Genomic DNA, 26312 nt, shown 5'->3' with positions numbered 1-26312 from the left:
GGAAGGGAGAAAATCTATTTTATAGGAAGTAGAGAAGGAACTCAAATTCCTGGAACCCAGGGAATTCCTAAGGTAAGGAGTGCAATCCAGAAAAAGACATGGGCTCAGAAAAGGCAGAGAGAAACTTTCACACTTTCACCTCAGCCTGATCTTCTTGGTAGAGGGCTAAACTCTGAAGAGAGCAGCAACCAGTGTAAAGTCAATTTGCAAAGGGTGTGAAAGGTGTTTTTGCATGGATTTGTTTGTTTGTGTTAGCTCCCGGCACTCAAGGAAATCTTTGTCATATCACTATCTGGATACAAACTTAAGAAACTGACAGCTCAGGGACTAAATCCCATCCAAAGTAACAGAATAAAAATTCCAAAAACATCAGCAGAGAATACCAGACTTTGTACATACTTGATAAACACTTAAAATTATCTTTAATATATTCAGAGAGATAAAGGAAAATATGAGAAAGATGGAAAGGATATTAGGTAAATAATGAATGAACAATATGAGAAACCTATAAAGAAATAGATATTTCAAAAAAGGAACCAAAGAGAAATACTGGAGTTGAAGACCATAATACTTGAAATAAAAAAAGTCTCTAGAGAGTTTCAACAGCAGATTAGAGGATGTGCAAATTAATAGAGATGAAAACTAGAGTACCAGTTACCAGGGGCTGGGATGAGGATAGATTGTGGTGAGTTAATGCTTAATTGGTACAGAGTTTCTGTTTGAGGTGGTGGAAAAGTTTTTGTAATAAATGGTGGGAATGGTGGTACAACATTATGAATATAATTAACACCAATGAATTGTATATTTTAAAGTGAATAGATTGGAAAATTTTAGGTTGTATATGTTTTAGGAACAAAAATTTTTAAATACTATAAAATTGTGCAACACAAGCATTACTCTTTTTTTTCCTCCTTCTCCCCAAACCCCTCCCCCCTCCTGCTGTTTTGCTGTCTGTATACATTCGCTGTGTGATCTTGTGTTTCTCTTCTCATCTTTCTACAATTCACTGGGAGTCAGTTCTGGGATCTCTGATGTGGAGAGAGGTTCCCTGTCAATTGTACCACCTCAGTTCCTGGTCTCTGCTGCACTTCTGCTTGACTCTCACCTAGTCTCTCTTTTGTTGCATCAACATCTTGTTCTGTGACTCACTTTTGCAGGCACTGGCTCACTGCATGGGCATGCAGGTGCTGCACAGGCACTTGGCTCACCACATGGGCACTGGCTCACCACACAGGCACTTGGCTTGCTGTGTGGGAACTCGGCTTACCATGTGGGAACTGGCATGAGCACTTGGCTCACCATATGGGCACTCATGCATGCACTCGGCTCACCATGTGAGCATTCGGCTCACTGTTTGGGCACTTGGCTCACCATGCGGGTGCTGGCTCCCTGCGTAGGCATGCTTTCTCTTTTTTAAAAAACCAGGAGTCCCCAGGGATTGAACCCAGGTCCTCCCATATGTAGGTGGACACCCTGTCACTTGAGCCATGTCCACTTCCCAAGTATTATTCTTAACCATAGTTAAAAGTATAATTATAACATTGCTGCACCAATTGTAACAAAGATAACACACTAATGCAAACTGCTAATAAGGAAAACTATGTAAGGGAGTTCTGTGGGAACTCATAATTTCTTTATGATTTTCGTGTATACTTATAATTTCTCTAAGAAAAAAGCCATTAAAAAAAGAGAAAGAGAAAAACAAAAATACATCATGCTGGACTCCGTGACTTTTTACCATTCCCATCCTCAGAATCTTTAGTTACTGTCTATATTCACAAAGACCATTGGTTCTAATCACATCTTGGGTCTGATTACCTTGAAGAATTCTTTACAGGTTCTGAAATATCATTTCTTTCCCAATTCAACAGCATTTCTTTACACTTCAGACCTTCCTTACTGATGCCCTGTGCTGGCAGTTGGTCTCAACCAAGGTAACCCTATTAAGTCACAGGTAGCAGATTTCCAGCATGGAGAAGGGGGTGCATTTAGATACATGGCTGCTAAAACAAGTATCACAAAAGGTGTTGGCCTAACAACTGGAATTTATTTGCCCAGAGTTTCACAAGCTAGAGTCTTCCTCCCGGGGTCAGTTTCTTCTGCTGGACTAGCCAACTATGGAGTCCCTTGGCTTTACCATCAAGTGGCAATTAACATGGAAGCATCTTCTCCTTTGTTTTCCAGGTTCCACTGACTTCCAGTTTCTGGCTGCTCCTTCTGGCTTCTCTCTCTGTGGGCTTCTCTAAAAGTTCCCCAATAATAGAATCAAAACCTATTCTTTTTCATTTGGGCTACACCATACCTGAAGTAACCTCATCAAAGTCTTATTTACAATGGATTCACACTCACAGTAAGGGATTATGATGAAGAACATGTTCTTCTGGGGTACATAACTCCAAACCACCACAGAGGGGATCATAGAATTACAACGTGTTAAGAAACCCATAGATACAGCTATTACCTGAGTTCTGTTGAGCTGTATTATTGCAGAACATTATACAATTGTATTTTAGATGAGAAAACAGACAAAGCTGCTGACAATAAAGTGAAACCTAATGAGTTTTGTAACCATTTATCAAAGAACCTTGAGTTTATGTTTGCAAGCAGGTAAAACAATAACAAATACTGGGGAATTAAAGTTAATCTGTTTTCAGAGCATTGTATTAAATAAAAATAGGGAAAAGACAATACAGCAAGTCCTGTTAACATGAGCCAAATTGTGTTTATGGTGGCATTTAATTTTGTAGGATTTATTAGGAAATACTTGAATAATGAGTGAAAGAAATTTTTATGGCAGGGAAAAAAAATGGTACTAGTAGGTTTAAGGGAAATTTGGATTGTAAGAAATATGGAAGAAATTTTCTCCAAAGTATCTCATGATCCTTAGTACAGTTGGATGTCTTTCTTAACAAAAATATACTGAGTGTAGAAGCAAAATATTTTAGTTTTAGAAAGAGTATAATCTTCAATGAAAGAGATAAACTTTCTGAGAATAATTTATGCATTCAATTTATTCAGCACATATTTACTGAGCATTTATTGTAGGTCAGGCACCATACCAACTGTTAGGGTGACAAGAATGGACAAGATTCAAGCCAGAATTTTATCCTTGGACCCCATCCTCTACTCTGTTGACAGACTGACTTTAAAGGCCATAAATTCTATCATATTTAAAATATAATCCAAATTTCTTACACAGAACTGAAAAGCTTGACTTGTTCTTAAAGCTTTCGAATTGCTTTTGATCTCAGAGCATGTGGTGTCTTCATAAACACTTTTTCTCCAGGTCCTCTTATTCTTCTCATCAGCCAGTGGCAAGCTGTTCATCAGACACCCCAAGGCATGTCATCCTTTCTGCAATTTTATGTTCTATAATTGCTTGTTCTAGTGCTATAGAGCTCTGTTTTTTATTTTATATTATTTTTTTTTTCACTTTTGAAAAGTGCCCTTTGTTCCCCTCATAAAATGCAGGCTCAACAATCTCAAACAGTTTCTCTGCCTTCTTCATTCCTGTATCCTTGGAGCATTAGAATAGTACCTGCAAGATCGTGGGTGCCCGTTAAGTTTTTGTTGAATGAATATTCTTGGCTCAGTGGAGAGAACAGCCAAGGAAGGATATAAACATTAGGCAAATCAATTCTGTTTAATATATAGGGGAAGTGTTGTATAAGATGGGACCAAAAAATGAGGAAGGAGGGTCTAGACAAAAAGTAAGAATGTTCCCTGGTTTGGTGAGAGCAAAGGAGATGGTACAAGAAGGTGCTGCAGTAAAGAGTTGTGTACCATATACAGTGGGCAGGATATTGGAGTCCTTACAAATATTTGAAGAAAACATATGATAATTGTTGGAAATAGATTCACTTTCTCATTAATCAATAAATGAATCCTCAAGCACAAGTTTTGGGCAGTCACATAACTCAGAAATGTAACTAAATGGCAAGAAATAAGAGCAGAGGCCCATTTCTTGTGGACTTCCCTGCCCAGTGTTCTGTGCTGGCTCTACAACCACACCAGTATCCAATGTTGTGTCTCATGATTGTCTCTCTTAACTCCTCCACTTGTGCTGCTGCCTTTGCAGTCTTGTTCTCTTTCCCAAGCCCATTTCATGCTCTATCATTTTCTTAGCCTTTAACATTGTCCCCAAATTTCAGACCTTGCACTCACTTTGGACTTAAACATAGAATCCAGCTTTCTTGGTTTTGAACATCTTGTTATGTAGGACATTGTTGCATTTACTCTATAGTTCTTTCTTGTTTTGATCAACAGCTTTAGCTACCTCCTGTTCCGCTCAATGTTAGTCCCAAGAAGTTCCGCTGGCATTGTTTCCCTGACAATGTGTTCAAACAGCATGCATCTTCCTCAACCTATGAGGGAAGAAAACAGTAAAATGAGAAAGATATATAATAAAAATGAATGGAAATTTTAAAAGCCTAAACCTGAAAACTATCTACCAACCAATTAAAGAAAGAAAACTCTTGTTTTAATGACTAACGAGTTGGAGTAGGTTGATTTCCCTTAAGGCTGCCCAACTCTCAAAGTCATGATTGACCAATTAACCACAGAATGGAGAAGTCTCTAGAAAACCTTAAATATTTGCCAGCAATTTGCAGATCTTCTCTACCTGATGCCAAATCACAGTGTAAACCTGATGCATTTAACTTACCAATTGCTGCTTGGAAATTTGCCTACATTTCTCCTGTCTTTTCAGTCATCCATCCATCTGTTAATCCAACCACCTGTTCAACTGTCCAGTTCATCTGTTTGCCTGTTCATCCACCCATCCATTTATATTTTAGTCATTTTCATGAGTATATTCCATAAGCACTTACTCTGTGCTTTCTATGAGCTAGATGCTGCTCTAAGCTTTGAGATATCAGAAAGGAAAGACATAAAACCCACCCTCAAGCAACCTACACTCACTTGGAGAGATATAGCATTAGAGAGTGGGAAGATAGTAGTAGTTCCTCCTCAGGAAAAGTAACCCAAACTACCAGTGAGACTGCTGCACAAAGACTCAGTGATAGAAACCTATATGGAAGGTGGTGGGAGCAGAGAGAAGCAGCTAATGAAAGTACCAGGATCAATGCACAAGAGTGATCCAGCAAAATGGAAATGCTTGTCTGTTAGCAAACTGTGCACCATGCTCAGAAGTGACTGGAAGCAAAGTCTATTTGGCCCTGCCACATCCTTGATCAATGTAAATAGGAAAGACAGTTGGTTCCTCCAAATCTCAGTTTCCACATCTCTAACACGGGAACAATAATGTCTACCTTACCTTCTTCTTATGCTGCTTACATAAGAGAAAAGGTATATTGATTTCCTGCCCCAGGGCAGAAAAATCAATGCACAGTTCATGCTTCATGCTAGCAGGGAATAGGATTCAGTATTACCTGCATGTGTAAGGCTGTATCTTGCCTGAAACATGTATTTCTCTTTGTTATTTGATTTGGTCTATTGCATCTTTATGAAAATGTGACAGGTCACATTACTGTGATTTTTTTTAAAAGGACAGATTCCATATTTTAAGACATTGTTTGTAGCATGAGCATTCTAGCACTGGCAAAAATCAATGACTTTTTGTAGCTCGTGATTCAGAGCATGTTAGATTACATTCACATGTCCCTATCTTTCCTTCTCAAATCTAATACTTTTTATATTAATCACTTTTAATGAATTTTAACCATGTGCTAGAAACATTTGTGATCATAGCACACTTTGTATCTTAGAAACTTGGCAATGCTTGACACATCCTTGAAAGCTGAAACACTTCAGCTCCTTCTCTAATAACTGGGAGATGCCACCTCCCCAAAATCCATTGGTGGCAACTCAGGCATAGTTGATTAAAGCAGACATCTCTCCTCCCCCTTCCTGTCCAAGAAATGCTGGATGCTCAAACTGAAGAGATGGTGATTAAGATGATGTTGGACAATTAATTATGCACCTTGGTAACCTCTGACCTGTGCAAGTTCTTTCTATTTTAATCAGTTGAGATTTCAAATTAACAGATAATTACATTCTTGTGTTTTAATCAAGCCGTGGGCAGCAGGCAAAGAGGCTGAAGTAGGAACTCAAGTAGAGAACTCATTTTGAGGTGATTTTTTTTTAAACTAAGGATTTGAAAAGAATAATTATTTCAATTACTTTATTCCTATTACCTGGGGTTCTCTTCAGACACGAGTTTTTATGTTGGAGCATAATCCCTGAAATAGGCCATGTGTTTGCTATGAAAACTACTAAATGTGAATCGGAGCAGGAGTTATAGCCTGTATGTATGCTGTTGGAACAATGGGACAATGTCAGGGTCACCAAATACAGAATCCCACTGGGCTTATGTCTACTTTCCTGAACCATAAACTACAAGAAAAGAGAGAATAACTGGCATTTTCTAATCAATAAGTTGCCATAAAACTTTGTACAGAAAAATAAAACTGGCATAAATTTGTTATTTCCAAATTTAATCATCTTAATTTATTCTTATCAAAAAGAATAAAAAGAGTAAAATAATAGTAAAAATTTGGGGAGAAATGCCATCTAAAAGTATTTAATTAATCTATGCTATATCTGCTTTACAGACTAGCATGCACTCATTTTAAAAATACAACAAAATATTTTATCGAAATACATAATCATCGTATAAAGTAATCACGCCTCTGAAAAGTAAACCAATAAAGCCTCATGCATGAGAAAATGCGTGAAAGGATAATTTACAAAGTCTTTGTCTCTGAATATGAGATTTTGGATATTTATTTTTCCTTTCCATTTCCCTTTTGTTTTTAGGTAGGAACACAAATTTTGTGCTTCTCATGCATAGTATTCATTCCTTTCAATATAATAAAAAAAATTGTAAAAACAACTGAATTTCCTGTTTTTCCAGTAAGACTGTTAAGCAATTTGTCCAAACTGAAATTGTAGCAGCATGAAAGTATGAGCTCCATGTGGCAGGCCAAACCTGCTCAATTGCCTGTAGATTTCTAAACCTTTGAGAACTGTGAGCTCACAACCAGGCTGAGCAGGAAAGAGTTGGGGAGTATCACTAATGGGTGCCAGGAACAGGGAAAGAACCCCTGTCGTCCCATACAAGGTATGTCACTGAGCCTGATGATACTCAAGAGCAGTAATCCCAGATCACACATGCCAGTAGCCTCTAAGCAAGCTGGGGGCACCTGTTAATCACAGCTATGGCTGCTCAGAATATTACTATGGGCTTTACCTAGAAGCCTGTCAGAAATTCAGATTCTCAGGCCCTTTGTAAGGTATGTAAATCATAATCAGCACTTTAAAAAAGATCCCCATGTGATTCATAGACACATCAATGCTTGAGAAACTGCTCTCCAACCCAGTCATTCATTATGTGTAAAAGGGGCTAATATTATCAATATCCTAGGGTGTTTTGCTGAAATAAATGAGGTAATGTAAGTGAGTGCTTATCACAATACCTCAGCCATAGTAAATAGTAAATAATAGCACATGTCCTTTTATTATTAATACTTTCCCCAATATTTTGCCACACCTGACCTGATTTATAAATGTATTGCAGTTCTACCACAACCATTATTGTTCATGGGTGTTTGCATTCCAAACTCAGAGAAGAATAAGCTCAACCTCCTAAAACATTTAAATCAATGTCAAATTCCACACGGAGAACACTGATGAGCCCAAGATCCGAAAGAACTCGGTCATTAAGCAAAGATGCAATCATGTTAGTTGATGAAGGAAGACTGGAGATTTAAGTATTTGCAATCATTTTGCTAAGGACTGAAATTTTTTAAAGAAGTTTCACTCAGAGAAAATCCAATTCTCTAGAGCCCCAATTTCCTGAACATTCCAGTAAATTCAAGTTCTTATTAAAATATATAGCCTTTGCCTCACCTCTTCCAGCCTCCCATCATTTCTTTTTGTTCACAACCCAATACAATTTAAACTGCAGAATCTTGGGCAACTTTCGAATCAGAGTTTCAACAGAGAAAGAATGCAGAACAGAAATAAAACTCTATGTAAGTACTTCTTAAGTTCGCTCACAGCTAATGCCCATACATTTCTTCTTGAATATATAAGAATCCTCAAGTTGAAAGGAAAGAAATGTTCTCATTTTTTAAAGATGAGCTTGCTGAGGATCATATGAACTAACCACCACAGAAAAACAGACTTTTGAAATATTAGCGCAGAATGGAATCATATTCTTGTCATCCAATGGCAAACCATGAGATCAAAGTACACAAGTGCACCTTTAGGCTCTTTGCTGTTTATTCAATCCATTCACTTGTGCAACATTTATGTAAGGACTCCATTTTACTCTGCAAATACACAGTTGAATATGGCAGCCTACCACCTGCATTTAGTGTCCTGGGCACATGTTCCGTGTATGTGCGTATGTGCGGAGTGCCTTTAAGTAAGCCATCCATTGTGATGCTCTGTAACCAATGAGGATTCACTTAAGCTTTGCTTGACTCCCTGACCTGCGACAATGCAAATCCACAAAGGGTCTCGAATGCCTGTTCTGAGACACACTGAGTCATTTTTGCCTATTACACTGCAGGGTAAGACAGAGGGAGAAATTTGGATTAACAAGCAGATGAACATGCAGTGTGATTAGTGTTTCTATAAAGAGATGTGGTCTCCAGGCACAGAGGATGGAGTAGCTATCAGTACCTTATTTCTATGGACAGATAACTGCTCTCCCATGGAGGACATTAGGGTAACGATTTTATTTTTTGATAGGTTAATTAAAGCTCCAAGAACATGAACCGAATGAATTTTCTTTTTCTTCTTTAACTTACCACATGAAAGAAATTCTCTCCTCATCGACTGCCATCTACTTTCACATCCTTTCCATGCCGTTCTGTGTGTCACTTCCCCCTCAGCAGCCGTAGTGGGATCTGACCTAATGCATTCAGAAGGGGTGGGAGGGACGGCAGGGAGATGTATTGCTCTCTATGTCTTAATATCCTGGCTGAACACACACCGTTAGGTCCACGGCCACACGCTTTGGTTGAGGAAGATGTCTCTGACCCGTGTGACAGGGATTAATGGGCATCTTTCTTGGCATCTTACCTAACTGAACCTCAGGTCCCCTTTGTTGTTTGGAGATGCCCCCGCATTTCCTCCTGCTTTTGACAACACCCTTCTTTGCCCTTGGGTCCACTGACTCATACTGCCTCTCCTTCCTTTGAGAGGTTGTAATAAATGCAGGGGCTGTTGCCTTCTGAAAAGCAGGAAATATCATGCTTAAGTTAAATGTGTGGCAAGCTCTTTATTGGGAACCTTAGTGTTTTGTACCACAGGATGCAAACATGACTTTGTCTTTCTGACCAGTGGTTTTCTCGTGCATAAAGAGAGGGAGCTGACATAATCACTCACATGCACAAAAGGCATTTCTAATCAAACTCAAGACTCTCTGACTGACATCTGTTTACATTCCAGAAGCTGTTTTGATTCAACTGTGGCATGTTTTTGGCTTCATTTCTCAGGCACTGAATGGTGCCTTTAAGTTCTCAACAGTAAATTTTAAAGTTCATGTCTTGTTTTCTAAAGGCAGCCCCAAGCTTGCAAGAAACTATCTGTGGAAATTGTCATGTTATAACCTGGAGTCTTCAGATCCTGTTAACTCATTTATGTCATCATTTCCTTTTTGTGCTTCTGTTTTAGGATTCTTATAAATCCTTCTCCACTCTTGGCAATTTGTAATGAGGCACTAAATCACTGGTAGTTGCAGCAACAAGGACACTTTCTGTTACTACTAATGGAAGATCTGAAAAAAAATGGGTTTTTATAAAATAAAATTGAATTTATTTGCTCTCATTACCATGTCCTGGTAATGGACATGGCATTAGGCAAGACTGGGTACAGATGCTCAATAGGTATTATTTGGATCCTGTTCTATGTTTTATCTACTTTTCATTATGCATTTGCTCCTTGTGATAGTTTAAAAATGAACACAAATTCCTTGCTGTTACTCCCATTGAGAGGAGGAGTATAGTTTTCATTCTTTTGAGCCTGGGGTGTCTTCAGTGGCTTGCTTGGCCAATGAAGATGAGAGAAGTGAAGCACCAGGCTTCGGAGGCTAGGTCATAAGAAGCTGAGAAAGCTTTGTCTCAGATTCTCTTGGGAGACTTGCTCTGGGAAAAGTTGGCACAATAGCAGAAGTAAACATTCTCCAGACAATGAGGAAAGCTTGGTTAGATCTTGCAAGTATCAAGTATTGTGTGGTACTTAATAAATTATAATAGTAATATCTAATATTGATTGAGGTTTCAGTCTGTGTCAGGCTTTGAATTAAGTGATTTAAAAAGATTTTTAATTTTTTTATCCTTGCTGGAAATCATGAGATGAAACTTATTTTTATGCCCAGTTCAATGATCAAAAAAACAAACACCTGAGACTTAGAGTTTAAATTACTTCTCCAAGGTCATTCAGCAGGTAAATGATAGAAATAGTATTTAGTATTAAATAGTATTTACTAAATACTAATAATATTTAGTATTTAGTTGACTGCAAGTTTGAGCTCACAACCCCCATACAATTTTTCCTCTTTCTTCTTTCCTTCCTGCATAGTTTTGTTGGTACACTACTTCCTACCATATTGGACTTCCCTGGTACCTAATTTTGCTTAATTCAACCTGAATTGGCATTATGTTGTTGCTACTATTTTGTGATAGTATATCTTGCATATATTTATTGCCTGTAATACTAATAATGCTATCTACCATATATTGGCCATCTACTATGTTCTGTTCATTGACCTGGGTATTTCCAAGCGATTATGTTATCTTATCTCATTGATACTCAGAGATGGATATTTTAATCTTCATTTAGCACAGGAGGAAACTGATTCAGGAAAGCATCGACTGCTGGACATTTCACATAAAACACATGGTGGTATGTCCAGGATTGAGATCCTTTATGACTGTGTCTCTGAGGCACCTTCTTTGGTTAATATCAGGGTGCTCTCCTCTCATCACTGTATGGAGTTGCTAAAGTCTCAAGCCATGGATGTGCTAGTGACATCCCTCTATCCCTGCTCTGCAAGCCTGGACAGAAGTTTCCTCGTTTCATTTGTTCAATTCATCTAAATATGCCATCATTCTTATCATGCAAGGAGTTACAAATACCCTGGACTTTGGTCTGGTATTGCAGCCTCTGGTTAAATCAAGTTGGGAATTTTCAGTCAAATGAGCAAGTGAACATAGGAGGCAGAAGGAAGGGGAATTCAGTGGGTTTGCCCCACTGCTTCAGTTCAGATCACACACATTTATCTAGATGTATTCTTAAAAGTCTTTCTCTGGTCTGATGTTCTGGGAGCAAATGAACAAGAAAGTGGTTGAGAGAGTAGATTATATAAATAAAACAATTTTAAAGTCACATTAGAAAAATCTGTATTTTTATAGTCATACATTTCTTTGGGGCCAGCTTGATGAAGATTTTTTGTGGACCTCCCCAAATCGCATTTGGACATTTTAAACAACAAATTAATATATCACGTGATGAAAGTTTGCAGTCCTGAGGCAAAAGGCAACAGTGTTTCATGTACTGTGTACACTGAAGTAGAAACAGCCTATCTTAGAGTCAGATACCTGGGTTGAAGAGAACATTCTGAAAGTTTTTAACTGTGAGAACTTGGGCAAAGGGGCTAACTTTTCTGAACCTCACTTTCTTCAATTTGAATATTAATACAGAAAATGCCTATAAATTATCTTATGCTATATTGGATTTTTATGTAAATGATGGCTATTGTAGTTTGTTAATGTGGGATTATTTTTGCTAGGAGCCCTAAATGAGATTGAAATTATATTTTACCTCAAAATTGTATAAACAAAGGAGATATTAAGGCAGTATCATTAACATAAAATATAAAATATCAGAGGTAGTTGCTTAGCCATGCTATATTCTATAATTTTTTACCAAAAATATTGTAGTATATTTGTGAAATATATATACATATACACACATAACATATATTTTTATATGTTTTATGTATATATTCCATTCTCTGTACTCATTCACTCATTCTTTACTTGTATGTTAGATTCTGGTATTTAAGAGGCAATCTGAGCACAAAAAATGCAAGATCAGTTTCCAACATCTTGGGTAACATCTCTGGTACAAATCCTGACCTATCACTTACTAGTTCTTTGTCAGGGGCACATTCAATGTAGTTTAAGGATTGCAGAGTTTATAGAGGAAAGGGTGTTGGCTTTTAAATTAACTACTGGCTCCTGGTCTCAACTTCCTCAATGGTAAAATTGGGAAATAAAAAAAATTATATGTTTATTTGGACAAATTTGATAAAAGAGTGTCTATAGAATACTTAAGAGTTCTGAGCTTATTTTAAAGTGTCCTAATACTATTATTTTATTACTGAGATCCTCAAGGAAACCTAATTATATTTTTTTACTAAATATAAGACAATATAGTAAAAATAAAGAATCTACCATGTGCTTATCAACATTTTACATGTTTTAAAGCCATCACATTGAATGAATGAAGTGGGACTTTTATTTATAGTTCACCAACTTGCCTGAGGTTAATCTTGGCAGCTTCTTGGACCTTTCTGTTTAGAACTTTGATTTAGAAACTCTGTTTTGAGAGGGTTATGTCCATAGTACTCCACAAGCAAGAAATAGAGTAGGGAATGCAGCCCATCCTTGTGATTAGGGGGTTGGGGATGAAGCCTTGTCAAATCAGCCCAACCTCACGGACCTTTAATATGCCTGAGCCGGGGGGTAAGTTGGAGCCTGAGATCCAGGTTATATCAGGGGTAGCAATTTCCTGTGCTATATCTCATGTTCAGTCTGTTTGCAGATAATCGCTTGAGTTGCATGTTGAAGAGAAGTAATTCTCACTTTAACAAACATATATTCACAACCTTATTTTTCAACTCAGGATATCAAGGTCTTTCTTTCCCCAAATTTAAAAAATATTTTATTTTAAATAACTTTCCAACTTACAGGATGGTTGCAAAAATAATGCAAAACAAATACCGAGAACTGGATACCCAGATTGACAAATTTTTAACATTTTGCCACATTTGTTATATTATTCTCTCTCTTGCCCATCATCTACCTACTTTTCTACTTGTTTTCTAAACATCTGATTGCAGATTATAAACATAATGCTCCTAGAACACTTAATACTTCCATGCATTTTTCCTAAGTACAAGGATATTCACTTCTGTGAACACAGTGAGATCAGCTGTCAAGTTCAAGAAACTTAATATTGATTTAAACACACTGTCAATATTACAATTTTTTTAGGTGTCCAAATGAAAATTTTAAGCATTTTGAGCATTTCTGCCTCCATTATTAGATTGAGTCCAGGATTTCACATTGCATCTGATTGTCATTTTCTTATTATTCTCTTTTTTTAGTATGGTACATCTATATACCACGTAAATTTTCCCATCTCAACCTCTCCCAAGCAAACAATTCAGTAAGATTAATCACATGCAAATATTGTGCTATCCTTACCACCATCCATTACCAAAACTTTCCCATCACCCCGAAGAGAGACCCTGCACCCATTACACACTTCCTCTCCATTTCTCTTCCCTCCACCACTGATGACCTGTACTTTCTGTGTCTATGAATTGACATATTCTAGCTACTTCATATAATTGGAGTCATGCATTATCTGTTTTTTTGTGTCTTACTTCTTTCACTCAGCAATGGTGTCTTCAAGATTCATCTACATTATATTATAGCATGTATCAGAACTCCATTCATTCTTTTGTCTGAATAAAATTTCTTTTTTTTAATTTCCTTTTTCTTTTATTTTTTCTCTATTTTTTTAAATGTTACATTAAAAAAATATAAAAGGTTCCCCATATACCACCCCCTCACCCCATTCCTCCCACATCAACAACCTCTTTCATCATCGTGAGACATTCATTGCACTTGGTGAATATATTTTGGAGCACTGCTGCACCACATGGATAATGGTTTACATTGTAGTTTACACTCTTCCCCAGCCCACCCAGTGGGCCCTGGCAGGACATACAATGTCCAGCATCTGTCCCTGCAGCACCACCCAGGACAACTCCAAGTCCTGAAAATGCCCCCACATCATATCTCATCTTCCCTCTCCCTACCCTCCCTCCCCTCCCCAGCTACTGTGGCCACTTTCTTCACATCAATGCTATACTTTTAATTAGACCTTCCTTAATCAGGAATCTATGTTCAGAAACTTGAGCATTTCTACTAACTTGGGAAGTATTCATTTGCACTCTCAAAAGACTGGGATTCATTCTTGCCATAGGAAAAGAAAGTAATAGGCACAGCTGTTTTTAATCTCTATATAATTCAAACTTTGCTGCATGTCATTCAAATGTATTTGTAATTTGGACATTAGCTCCACAATTAAATTTAGTTACATGGATTGACCCCATCCTCTTGTCACTTTATTTATTTAGAATTGCACTTCTCATCCTTGGGGTTGGAAATATTCCATTCTCTTAATGGATTGCCCTAGACACCCTGTACATCTTAAAAGTTGATTATAAATTCTTAGAAGCTCCTTGTCTGTGAAACCTTACTGAACTTCCTTCCCCTAAACATATATGATCACTCCCGTTTATATAACTGAAGCAGGCTAGTAAGATAGGGAATTAACAGATGATCTGGACCCTGGCAGAGAGTCCAAATGGACATCAGAAACCCCCAAGATGGCTGCTGGAAGACCCCAGCCCCAGGATTCTGCTATCCAAAACAAAAACTTCTTCTGGGGGCAAGGAAAAGCCCCAGATACTCCCCAAGGACTTTATAATTGGGTCTTCACTTGGGGATTGATGAGTGGGGTGATCAATCAAAACAGCAAACAGCTGAAATCCCTCCCCTGCCATTAACAAATGAGTGGAATAATTAATAGTTTATAAAGCAGACCACGAGGCCTGAGCACGCTCTTGCTCTGCTCTCTTGCCTCTAGAACTGTTCTGCCCTCTGCACGCTGCTCTTGCCATTTTTCCTCTGCCATGTGGCTATGCAAGTAAACCCTGGAGATATGTAATCTATAATGGAGAATTGTAGTCTGTAAATCAGCCTGCTTTATCATTTTTGAACCCTTTCCTCTCTACCTGGGCCCCCTGATCTGTTATTTTCTCCGATTTCTCTTCCCTCCCTACCTGAATAAATTGCTGGCCTAACTCACCTGGCATGCTCTTGAAATACATTTCTGCAGCATAGCCAAGAACCTAGATAAAATCCAGTAATATAACACTGAGTTTTGTATAGGTGGCTACCAAAGCTCTTATTCCCTCTTTTCGAAATAATTGTTTTAAATATTTTCCTCCAGCTAGCCTGTTAGCTACTCTAAAGTAGAAGCTATATCCTATTGATTGTGAAATATTTGGAGTAGCATTATGACCAGCATTTAATAGATGACTTTCTTGATAATAGAATGAAAGAATTATATATTTTCACACACACATACATACACACACACACACTCATTCTGTTTCATGAATCCTGTTTAAACATTTCATAGTTGCCAAATATGACTTTGGAAATTCTGACTGAGTGCATCACTTTGTGATGCAAAATCAAGTTAGCCCCTTCCATCATTTCCTCATCAGTAGCAATTAAGACATTAAGACGAAGCACCCAAAACTTTGAGAGAAGTAAAAATTGAAGTTGATGATAAACATCATGAAGGGTAAGCAGATCATCTCTTTTCCATAATAAATAAAGACAGGTAATTTAAGGGACCATATCACCATAGTGTTGAAAATCAACCCCATTAGCAATTCGTGGTACTCTACTCAGGACTACTTTAAACAGTGCTATTACAAATTTTAAATTCGGAAGTCTCTCTTTTAGCCCCCACAGCTCCTTAATTGAAATGAGGAAGCTATATTTGTCTATCCCTAGTTTGCCTTATAATTGCTAAGCCACATTGGTTTTAAGTGGAGATATACAAAGTAATGTCGCCTGAGGGTTACGGAGTGGGGAGGGGGAAGAAAACGTTCCATTATATTGATGAATTGAATTAATAACTTTTACAGATTTGAAGTTGAATGAGGGGCTATGGTAAATAGATGTGTACATTTATGAACCATAAATCCTGTGGCTATTCTGGACAGGCATTGAGCTGGGAGAGTGTCGCAAAATGTTTAGAGAATGATCACTGGTCTCAGGCAGACACAAATTCTGAAACTAAAAATGCAGACCGAGAAGAGGACAGGAAGAACAGGGTGCCATCAAAACAAGGTGAATAGTAAGTTGGGATTCAAACCCATGACTGTCTTACTGATTAAAGACATGTGATAAACCCCTACATTAAGCTGCTTTAAAATATTCATCAGAGTCTAATTCGTACTCTATGCTGTCTCTCTTCATTTTCACAGCCATTTATGTTACTTCTTGTATAAAATATGAAATGTATTAAAGGAGAAGGCCAAGAATCCACCATGAATGCAATAATATCCAACAATCAGGGATCAACCTTTTTAAAGAAATAGTGATTTAAAATTCAGATACTGTGTCAAGAAGCTTAATCTCTCAGAAGTAAACTTAATCCTCAAACACAGATGAGCTTTTTGTCAGGGCTATAGAGTACAGGTATAGGTACAAACTTGAGCAGAGACAGATTCTGGGTTACAGATGGAAGCAGGACTTGATCAGAGAAAGGCAATTAGTGCCAAAGAGAACTTGGAACTGTCAAGCTCTTAAACTGAGATGATACAATCTGAAGGAAGGAATCATTTCCCCCAGCGCTTATACTTTTAACAAAGAATATCTTTAGATGTCTGCTGGCTTTCATTAACAAACTCTGAAATGCCTAGGACTGAGAAAATAATGTTTCCTTGACTCTCTTTACATTTTTTCCTCCCCTCCGTTCTCCGTCCTGTTGCAAAGAAATTGCACTGTCCAGAGCCCTTTGTTTCTATTAGAGGCTACACATAAATTTCAGGGTGTTCAGCAGACGGGTGGTCGTTGGCCCATGTTGCAATACACAGATGATGGAAGGCTAGTGAATAGAGCTAAATCAAACAATGCAAATAGGAGTTGCAAACCAACAGTGTTCAGAATCAAATAAGTTTCCTTTTCTATTTAGGCTATGAAATAGCAAAGCTATGCTGCCAGAAAGCTTACAAGATCTAATTGAAATTAGGAAGTTTTTTTTTTAATAGCTAAAATATTTAGTGAATGGGGAGAGTGAAAAGAAAAGTTATTTTTCACTTTGCCTGCTCTATTTGACCCTGACTATCTGCAATCCTCTAACAAAACATGGCACTTCATCACTGCTCCCCTTTCCATGCATACCCTCATCCAGGCAAGCAATTTCTCCAGGTCCTGCAACGCAGACAACTCCTTTTTATCCTTCAAATAAAAACTCAGATGTCAGTGCTCCTGAGAACCCTCTGCCCCACCGTGACAGAGTTCTCCCTCGCTCCCCTGTGCTGCCTCTACACTCTGCTCTCTGTATTCTGCATGTGGTGCAATTACCAGAAGGCAATCCAGGTTTCACAAAGGGCAGAACGTGGCTTTGTGTTCCAAGGGGTTCAGATAAGAGACAATAATCCCGAGAGGTCAAAGAGACTATTGAAATAGATGTTAGTCACAAGTAGTTGAGAATAAAGGATTGTCAGAATTGCTGCTTCTGATGTTGTTCTGGGGAGAGAAAAAACAGCTTGTGAGTACATGAACCCAAATATTCAGCCCCTTAGCTGTATTTGGCTAAGGGAATGTAATAGAAGGATTTGCTTCTCTAACATATTCTCTTAAAGCAGTATGTTTTATTTTTATTTTAAAGGTAATTCATTGATAGTTTAGATTATGGTTTAAATATATTAGAAATAGTGTGAAAGCAAATTTTTTAAACTAACTTAATAAACCAAACCCCACAACACCCCACCCTTCAGCCTGTTATTTCTTCATGCTTGTGAGCCTGATGTTAAACACTTAACAGCATATCTGAATACAACTATGGGAAAACTTTATTTTTTAAATTAATCAATGTGTGATAACACAAAACAAAAAAATTGTGATATGTGTACATGTGTTTGTGTGTATGTAGATGTGCAGGAATGTGTGTTTATGTTGCATATCTGGCACAGTGAGCATATAGTGTATTGATGACATAGTGAAAAGATTGCAGATTTAGGATCCCTAATTCTTCCAGTAACTATTTGTGTGATACTGGGAAAATTTTGTAACTTCTATATATATTCATTATTAATTTGTCAAATGAAAACAGTAACTGTCCATATAATCACCGGCTACCCTCACCCATGTCCTGCCTCCTAGACCACCAATTTGATCTAAGCAGTTGGAACTGTAGGCATAAATTTTATATTTAGATAACAAGATCTGACCTTAGGTAAAACACAAAGAATAGATATTTTGTTGAAAAAATTAGTAACTATATCAAAACAATAAAAGGATAACTATCCATTACGTTTCTTATCAAGAATGAATGAAACATTTTATGAAACATCCTCTTGGTAGCAAGAGAGTTTGTGAAGAAGGACAACCACCACACCATGGAGCCTAGAGTGATTACAACTGAAAATGGGAGGATTGCATCCAGCATCCAGGTGGAATCTGAGCCTCCTCTTGACATAAAGGTGCAATGGACACAACCAATCCAGTGTCCACATAGAAGAGGTGGCATTGGATTGGGAAAAGGGGACATAATGGACAAAGGGTATGGGGAAAGGCAGGAAGAGATGAGAGGTGGAGGCGTCTTCGGGACATGGAGCTGCCCTGGATGGTGCTTCAGAGGTAATCACCGGACATTGTAAATCCTCACAGGGCCTACTTGATGGAATAGAGGAGAGTATGGGCCATGATGTGAACCAATGTATATGAGGTGCAGAGGTGCCCAAAGATGTACTTACCAAATCCAATGGATATGTCATGATGATGGGAACGAGTGTTGTTGGGGGGGGGGAGAGGGGGGGGTGGGGGGGTGGGGTTGAATGGGACCTCACATATATATTTTTAATGTAATATTATTACAAAGTCAATAAAAAATAAAAAAATTCAAAAAAAAAAAAAGAGAGTTTATTACTGAATCCAACTGGTATTCTTGGGAAAAGATGCTTTTTCCTCCAATATCTCTTTCTTACTCTGGGATTTGTTGCTAGGGAACCAGGCTACCCAGTGAAAGAAGAGGATTGTGGAGAAGATTGACAAAGGAATTGTGCAATTTTGAGATTAATATATTTCCTTTTTTTTTTAACCACAGAATCAATGTTAAATTGGAAGACAGTAAGGTAAGTAAATTTTAAAAAGTTAATTACATGTCACAATAGTTAAGGAGACATATTACTTTTGGATCTTATGGTACCTTGTATGTGTCCTTAATGAATGGGGCCCCTTCTAGAACATGTGAATGCCTGGCTCAGACAAGCCTGAACAGGGCAGAATGTAGCTATGCTTGTGTCCAGATATAATTGTTCTGTGTCTATGAGAGTATTTATAATCCATACACTCTACATTCTAGGCATGTGAGGGAAGTAATAGGAAGTTAAAAAAGTGCCTTTGGGTACAGGGGCCAGACTAGAGACTGCTGGGATGCAATAGAAGGCTTGAAAGATTCAGTTGAATCCGTTATATCCACGTTCAGCTGCTACGGTTATGTTCTAGATATTTTGGCTGCCGCTAAGTGGCAGGAGGAATGGGCTTTCTTCAAGTTATTTACTGCTGTATTCCCAGCAACTTGCGTGGTGCCTGGAAAGCTGAGGTTCTTCAAAATAGGGTATAGTTGATTCAGCAGCTCAGCAAGGGAGACAGACACATAAATAATTATAACAAAGTGGGAAAAATTATACCACAGGTAACCTTATTCAGACTATATTGCTCTGTGGGTTGTGTCCTGAGGATCAGTTATATCAGAATTATTATTATTATTATTATTATTATTTATTTTTTATGTAGATACCTGAGCCCTACCAGAAGCCCTTACTATATCAACATTTCTAGGAAGGAGGATTATCAATCTGCATTTTAAAAGCATTTTGACCAGGGTTACATAGGAACACAAACATGTAAGAGCTACTTCCATATGCATTGGGTCAAATTAACCACACTAATACTCCAGGGAAGCTTTCTTTATCTTGGCACTGTTGACCTTATGGGCTAGTACCAGTCTTTCAGCTGTGAAAACCAAAAATGTCTCTAATGTCTCTATAGCCATGAAGATGGAGAATGAATACTGGAGTGAAATTACATAAAATCTCATTTCCGTATTTCTTCTTGGCATCATAAAAAAACAAATTAGGTTGAAATGTGACCATTGCCTCACTTCTGCTCACTAAATAGCATACAACATATTTGTGTGTTTGGTAGAACATTGTTTATATCCATATGCCAGTTTTAGGTTTTTAACTGCTTCAAACAGAAGAAGATTGCAATGAAGTTTAATGGAACCAATCCACATTATCCAGAAACCTAGCTTCTTATCTATAAGTAAATAAATGTATACCAACTTAGCACATGCCTACAAATCCCAGCATCCCAACAGAAATATGTTTTCATTGACAAACATAAAGTAGTAACTACCACAAGGTGAAAATTTTAAAAAAAGAGTTTTGCATAGATGTTTCCCCAAGTTAAAATAAGAATTAAAAGGACTCTTTGATACTGACTTAAGAACTAAAATTAGAGTGTTAAGATTCATTAAGAAAGGACAGATAATGAGCTATAGCTAATGTTTTTAGTAACCAAACTGGTAGGATTTACAGATCATTGATAATTTCCTTTATCTGATAATTCATCCCATAATCCTTTCATTTGTTCATTCATTCATTCATCCATTCATTGTTAATTTATAAAATTAGCATAAAAATTAATTCATAAAATGTAATATAATATTAATATCAAGAGCACGCTCTCTTTGCTACTTCTTATTTCTTGGCCACAGCCAAACTCATTATATACATTCTTTAAAATATGTCTAATAAACCAACAACATAGATGTTATTATCCTTATTGTACAAAATTCAAAGCCTGAGGCTTATAGCAGTCCATTTCTCTATTGTATCTATATTTATTAAGTTCCTATCATGTGTGAGGCATTGAACCTCCTGGAAGCTCCTGGAAGTCCAAGGATAAAGTCTCTTACCTTATAACACTAACTGACCACTGACAGATACAATCACATGAACATATGAGCATTTGCAATAGACTGAAAGCTTAGGTGCTCAGAATGGGAGCTGCATCCACAAAACATCCTTGGTGGAGGGGGATGAGTATTTTCACCAGTGAAAGATATCCAATTTCCATCCTCTAGCTAGAAGCATCACTGAATCCTTGATTAAAGAAAACTGTGATTTCATTAGCCAGATCACTCTAAGTAGGGCCTACAGCACTTCCCAATTAATAGATCAGCAGTAATCAGCAGCTAATTGCTCCCTTGACAACAGTCGATTTCCCCGAAAGGTGGGGAACAAACAATGTGCAGGAGATTAAAGAGCAGGAACAGTCACACTGGCAGCAGAGTCTGAGTCCAAAAGGTCAAAGAGCATGGGAGCAAAGTGACCCATGAAAGAAAAAGGCAAGGGACAGAAGGTGGAAGGAGACCCCCAAAAAGGAATAGAAAGTCAAATAGTAGAATTAGAGCTGGATTGCGTGTAAGGAATGAAATAGTCTAACCTCATCATTGGGAAAAATTCACACATTAGTATTAACTGGGCCTTTGGAAATTTTAGGGTTATCAGTAAATGAGGTATATTTCAATCCTAGCCTCATCACACATTGCCTCTGTCATCCTGGACAGGTTATAAACTTTTTTACCTCTGACCATTTGCCCATAAGATTAGGAAATATAACAATACTTCAAAGGGCTTAAATAATGAGAAGATGACTTAAAAAATATGAAGTCCTTAGGACAGTGCCTGGCAAATCTAAGATGTTTCATTATTTTACTTATTATTATTACTACTGCTAATAAGCATGATTACAATTTATACTATACTTACAGCTACCACTGTGTATGGTAGCACAGTATCAAGGGTATGGAAAACTCATTGACTCAATAATTATTTTCTCTGTGCCTCTTCTGTGCTATACTAGGAAATATAGTACATTCCACTGAGGACCTGCTGGTGAGACGGAAAGAAAACGAAAACCTGTGCCCTATGCTATAGTAAAGGTATTCACAGAAAGGAAGAAGGAGGAAGAGATGTAGCACGTGACCCAATCTAGGGGAGATTATTCCTAAAAGCTGCATGCTCAATATGTCTACAATTACAGAGAAATGAAGTAGCACTACTGGGATGTGAACACAAAAGGCTAATTTAGGGCCCCTTCTCATGACCACTATACTAACCAGAAATCCAACATGTGTCATATTTATTCGATTTAAAGATAAAGTTCAAATAAAAGTATAGTAATGGGGATCAGGTAGCAACTTACCTTAATATATCTCCTCATTAAAATCAGAATTTAGTCCCCATCGAAGAAAAGATTTTCATCAACTTTAAGCTGTATGGTTCGTAATTGGATTGCAATTCATGAAATGTAGGCTCATTTAAAGTGGCATCATTAACAAATTGGCAAATGTTAAAGGAAGGCCTAGACATTTAAACATCCATAATCAACCTTTGGGAATGTAGCATCATAAGCTTCATACAAGTTAATTGAGTCCTTTGAAGATTTAACTGAGGATGTTGAAGTGAGAAAAGTGAAGAGCCACACTCAAGGCCCCTTATCAGTTATGTTTATATATAACTTCCATTTATTTAGAAACTACTTTATGCCAGTCACTGTAGCACACTGTCAAAAATTGTCCTCACAATGACCTGATAGAGTACAAAATATTGTATGCATTTTACTGATGAAAATATTTTCAGGAGAGTTAGTAATTTGTTAATAGTCACACACAGAAAGAACAGGTGACCAACAATTAAAAATAGGTATGTATGAATTTGAAGTTCGTGATTGATATTCTACCCCCCCTTGAAAGTTTTCAACATGGAATAACTGGAATATACACTGATAGAAAAATGGGACTAGAAATTACAAGAACAGTGATCTAGAAATTGCATTGAATGTAGTTCACATGGCTTTCTGGCTTGGTCGATTCAAGGTGTCTAGGGGTTATTTATTTATTATATCTGCAGTAGAAAAGGTGCTGAGCTAGAAAGCAAAGTATTCTGATTCCTGAATAGTCATTCATTAAATTTGATTCAGCTAGCTAATATTTATAGAACACCTATGATAATCAGGCACTATCAATACTGGAGAATTTTCCATGCATGGCCTTTTTCTGGGTCCCATGGCAACCCCACATGGGAATTGGTTCTGTTTCCTCAGCTGAATTGCCTAGTGTTATGGTTGCATGAGCAGCTTTCTCTCTCCCTCTTCTCTTTCTCTCTCTCTTACCCTCTCCTCCTTTATATATTTTTAAATTTTTTAAACTAAATTAGTCTTTGAAGTCTGCTCCAAGGTCCTGCCTTCACATGAAGCCAACTCAGAAGAAATAAGAGTGGCAGTGGAAGGAGAAGGTAATTGAGTCCTGGTGCTGTTGCTTGAGCTGCTGTCCTCGGTTGCCCACTCCTGGTTCACCCAGAGAGCCTGGTTTAGGATAGCTGTCCTTCTTTCCAGCTGGACTACAGCTGGAATTTTCCTCATCTCCTGCCCCACCCCAGCTTGCATTCCCACCCTATCTGGAAACCCAGGCCACACGAACATCACTTGAATAATGGAGGAACGTCTGAATGCTTTTGGTCAGTTCTCAGAACAGAGTCTGGGATGGTTTGTAGAGCCTGACCCTACTGTCTCCAATTCCTGTTACCCTCTCCCCTTACACACAAACATCAGTAGCTCCAAATACCACTCCTGCACAACCTTTGGTATATATGCTCCCGGCTTCTTCTTTAGAGGTCCAGCCATTTCTTAGAGTCTCTGATTTCTTAAGTCACATTTGGAATTTACAATAATCAAAAGAATTCTTGATTCTTACAACAAAACAGAACTATTGCTTATAGGGAAAGGGGAGGAGAAAGCCAGAAAAGAATCAAAGCTCCAGACATGTGAGCATGTCTTTGTGGATAATTAATGCATGCCTGCATGCCTTCTTCACTGGAATACAAATTCCAAGGGAGCAGGGACCATTTCTGTTCTCCAACAGAGGAAGCCTTGAAAGTCATTGGCAAATAATTATTGGATAAATAATAGTATTTTTTATTAAATAATTATAAACTTCCCCTCCCAATCAACATACAGTTTTACTTCTATCTCTTTGGTGGTAGTCATCACCTCTTTTCCATTATGTTATGTTTGCACAAATCCTGCCATCCTAGGCTTTTAGCTGCCTATGGCACCATGTAACTCAATGCAAGCTTCTCCTTCCAGTCACGTGTGATTCATTTGTTCTAGGAAGAGGGCACAGTGTCACGTGTGACTCATCTCTGTGCTGATCCATTATGCTGCTTCCTTTGAAAGAAGCCCTGGTAGGAAGGTTGACAAAATATGGCTTTAAGGTCAGGATACACTGAAGAGGACCCTTGAAGGCCTGTGGCATTTGTAATGAGATGAAATGGCTGTCAGAAGTCTTGCAGACCTCATTGGTGAGGTCCTTGCACCCGTGTATCTTCCTGATGATGGGAAGACTTGGAGTTGCCACAGGCCACCAGAGTTACTCCCTCCAGGTCAGTTTCCAGTCAGATCTCATGTTAAGGAATGTGTCAGGAAAGCCTTTAACTGCTTACTGGATACAGTCAGTCAAATGTGAAACCCTCCTCAGTGGATCAGAAAGGAAGGCTGACAAAATCCCAGTCCTCTAGATGGTTGCTGTAGGGTTCAATAAATAGTCTTGCTTATGACAATTTTCTGGGAGCATATGTGATCATTTACAAAGGGCTTTCACATACATTATACTATGTATTCCTCAAAACAATCTTGTGAAATCAGGCAAATAAGTATGTTTATTATCATTTTATAAGTAAATCCATTGACTTGACAGAGGTCAAATGACTTGTCAAAAGCTGAATAGACATTAATCAGTGATTGCTTAAGGCTCTGGCCTTCTTGTCTTTTGGTCCACAATGATGTAGATTTGCCAAAGAAGAGGGAATGGCCAAAAGCATTGGACTTATCAAAGTCAAACTTCAAATGTTATCCAATCTTGTATCCTGCCTCCCTGTCCCCATAAGTTTTTTCAAATTTAAGTGCCCATAATATATCTAATTTCACAGTTATTATACTCACACCTACTCATCACAGTCACTATACATAGCATTCTGCTTGGTGCTTAGGCATGTTACCTATTTTTATCCAATCTTCACAATAACCCTATGAATTAGTTCCTATTATCTATGTTTTCTGGACAACAGCAATTGTCCACCAAACAGCAAATATGATGTCTGGTGAGTTGCCAAGGTCACATACTAGAAAGTGTTAGAACTAGGTCCTGAAGCCTTTTTTTTCTCCAGTGTGATTTTTTCTGTGCCAATATTTCTGAAAGTTAGGCCTACAAATATCTTTTTCAGAGTCTCAAAAGTTTTGATTTCCAGTATTTTTTTTTTATTTTGATAGTAATCTGGAAGAAATTGGTAGGGTAATATTCCAGATTACATAGATGATGATCTTAGAAAGAGCATTACTATGCTTTTTGGGGAATAACTTTTAAGTTTGTGTTCCTAGGCTGATAGGGAATCAAACTCACCTAGTTTGAGTGGTTATTCTTTAGTGCAACATTTCCTAATCTGGGGATTCAGGAGCTGTCAAGCAATATTCTACCTGCCCCTCTAAAGTCAATCCATATCATTTTGTTTCAAATCAAATGTGCCTTGTAGGCCAAGACACTAGATATGAAGTAGTGGGATATGTATTGTGGAGAACAAGAAATGAGTGAGACACGATTCCCACTCTCTACAGTGTGTGAGTGTAGGAGAATCTTCAAGTAGGATAAGAATTCATGAAAGACTCTTACCTTCATGGTATGTCAATGCTCTCTCCTGCCATGTGCCATCCAAAGAGTTTGATATTCTTTAAAAAAGAAATGACATAGGGAACATAAACCAAAATTTTTATCAAAATTGCTGGCATATAGAAAGTCATGTAAAAAGAAAACTTTATACTGTGTGACTCTACTTATGTAAAATTATTAGGAAGTCAACTAATCTACAGTAACGGAGAGCAGAGGAGCAGTTGTTTGAGTGTGAAAGGACACAGGGAGGTGGGGAGAGGGGATAGAAAGAGGCAGGAGAAAACATTTCCTGGTAGTTGAACTGTTGTTGCCACTCTTGATTGTGGCCATGGTTTTGCAAGTGTACACATATGCCAAAGCCCTGAAACAGAACATTTTAAACATCCTGTGTGACTTATTGTATGAAAATTATATCTAAGTAAAATTGTTTTAAAAGTAAATCACTA

Source organism: Dasypus novemcinctus, chromosome 14 (genome assembly GCF_030445035.2).
Source record: "Dasypus novemcinctus isolate mDasNov1 chromosome 14, mDasNov1.1.hap2, whole genome shotgun sequence".
NCBI lineage: Eukaryota > Metazoa > Chordata > Mammalia > Cingulata > Dasypodidae > Dasypus > Dasypus novemcinctus.
This window is presented reverse-complemented; position numbering follows the sequence as displayed.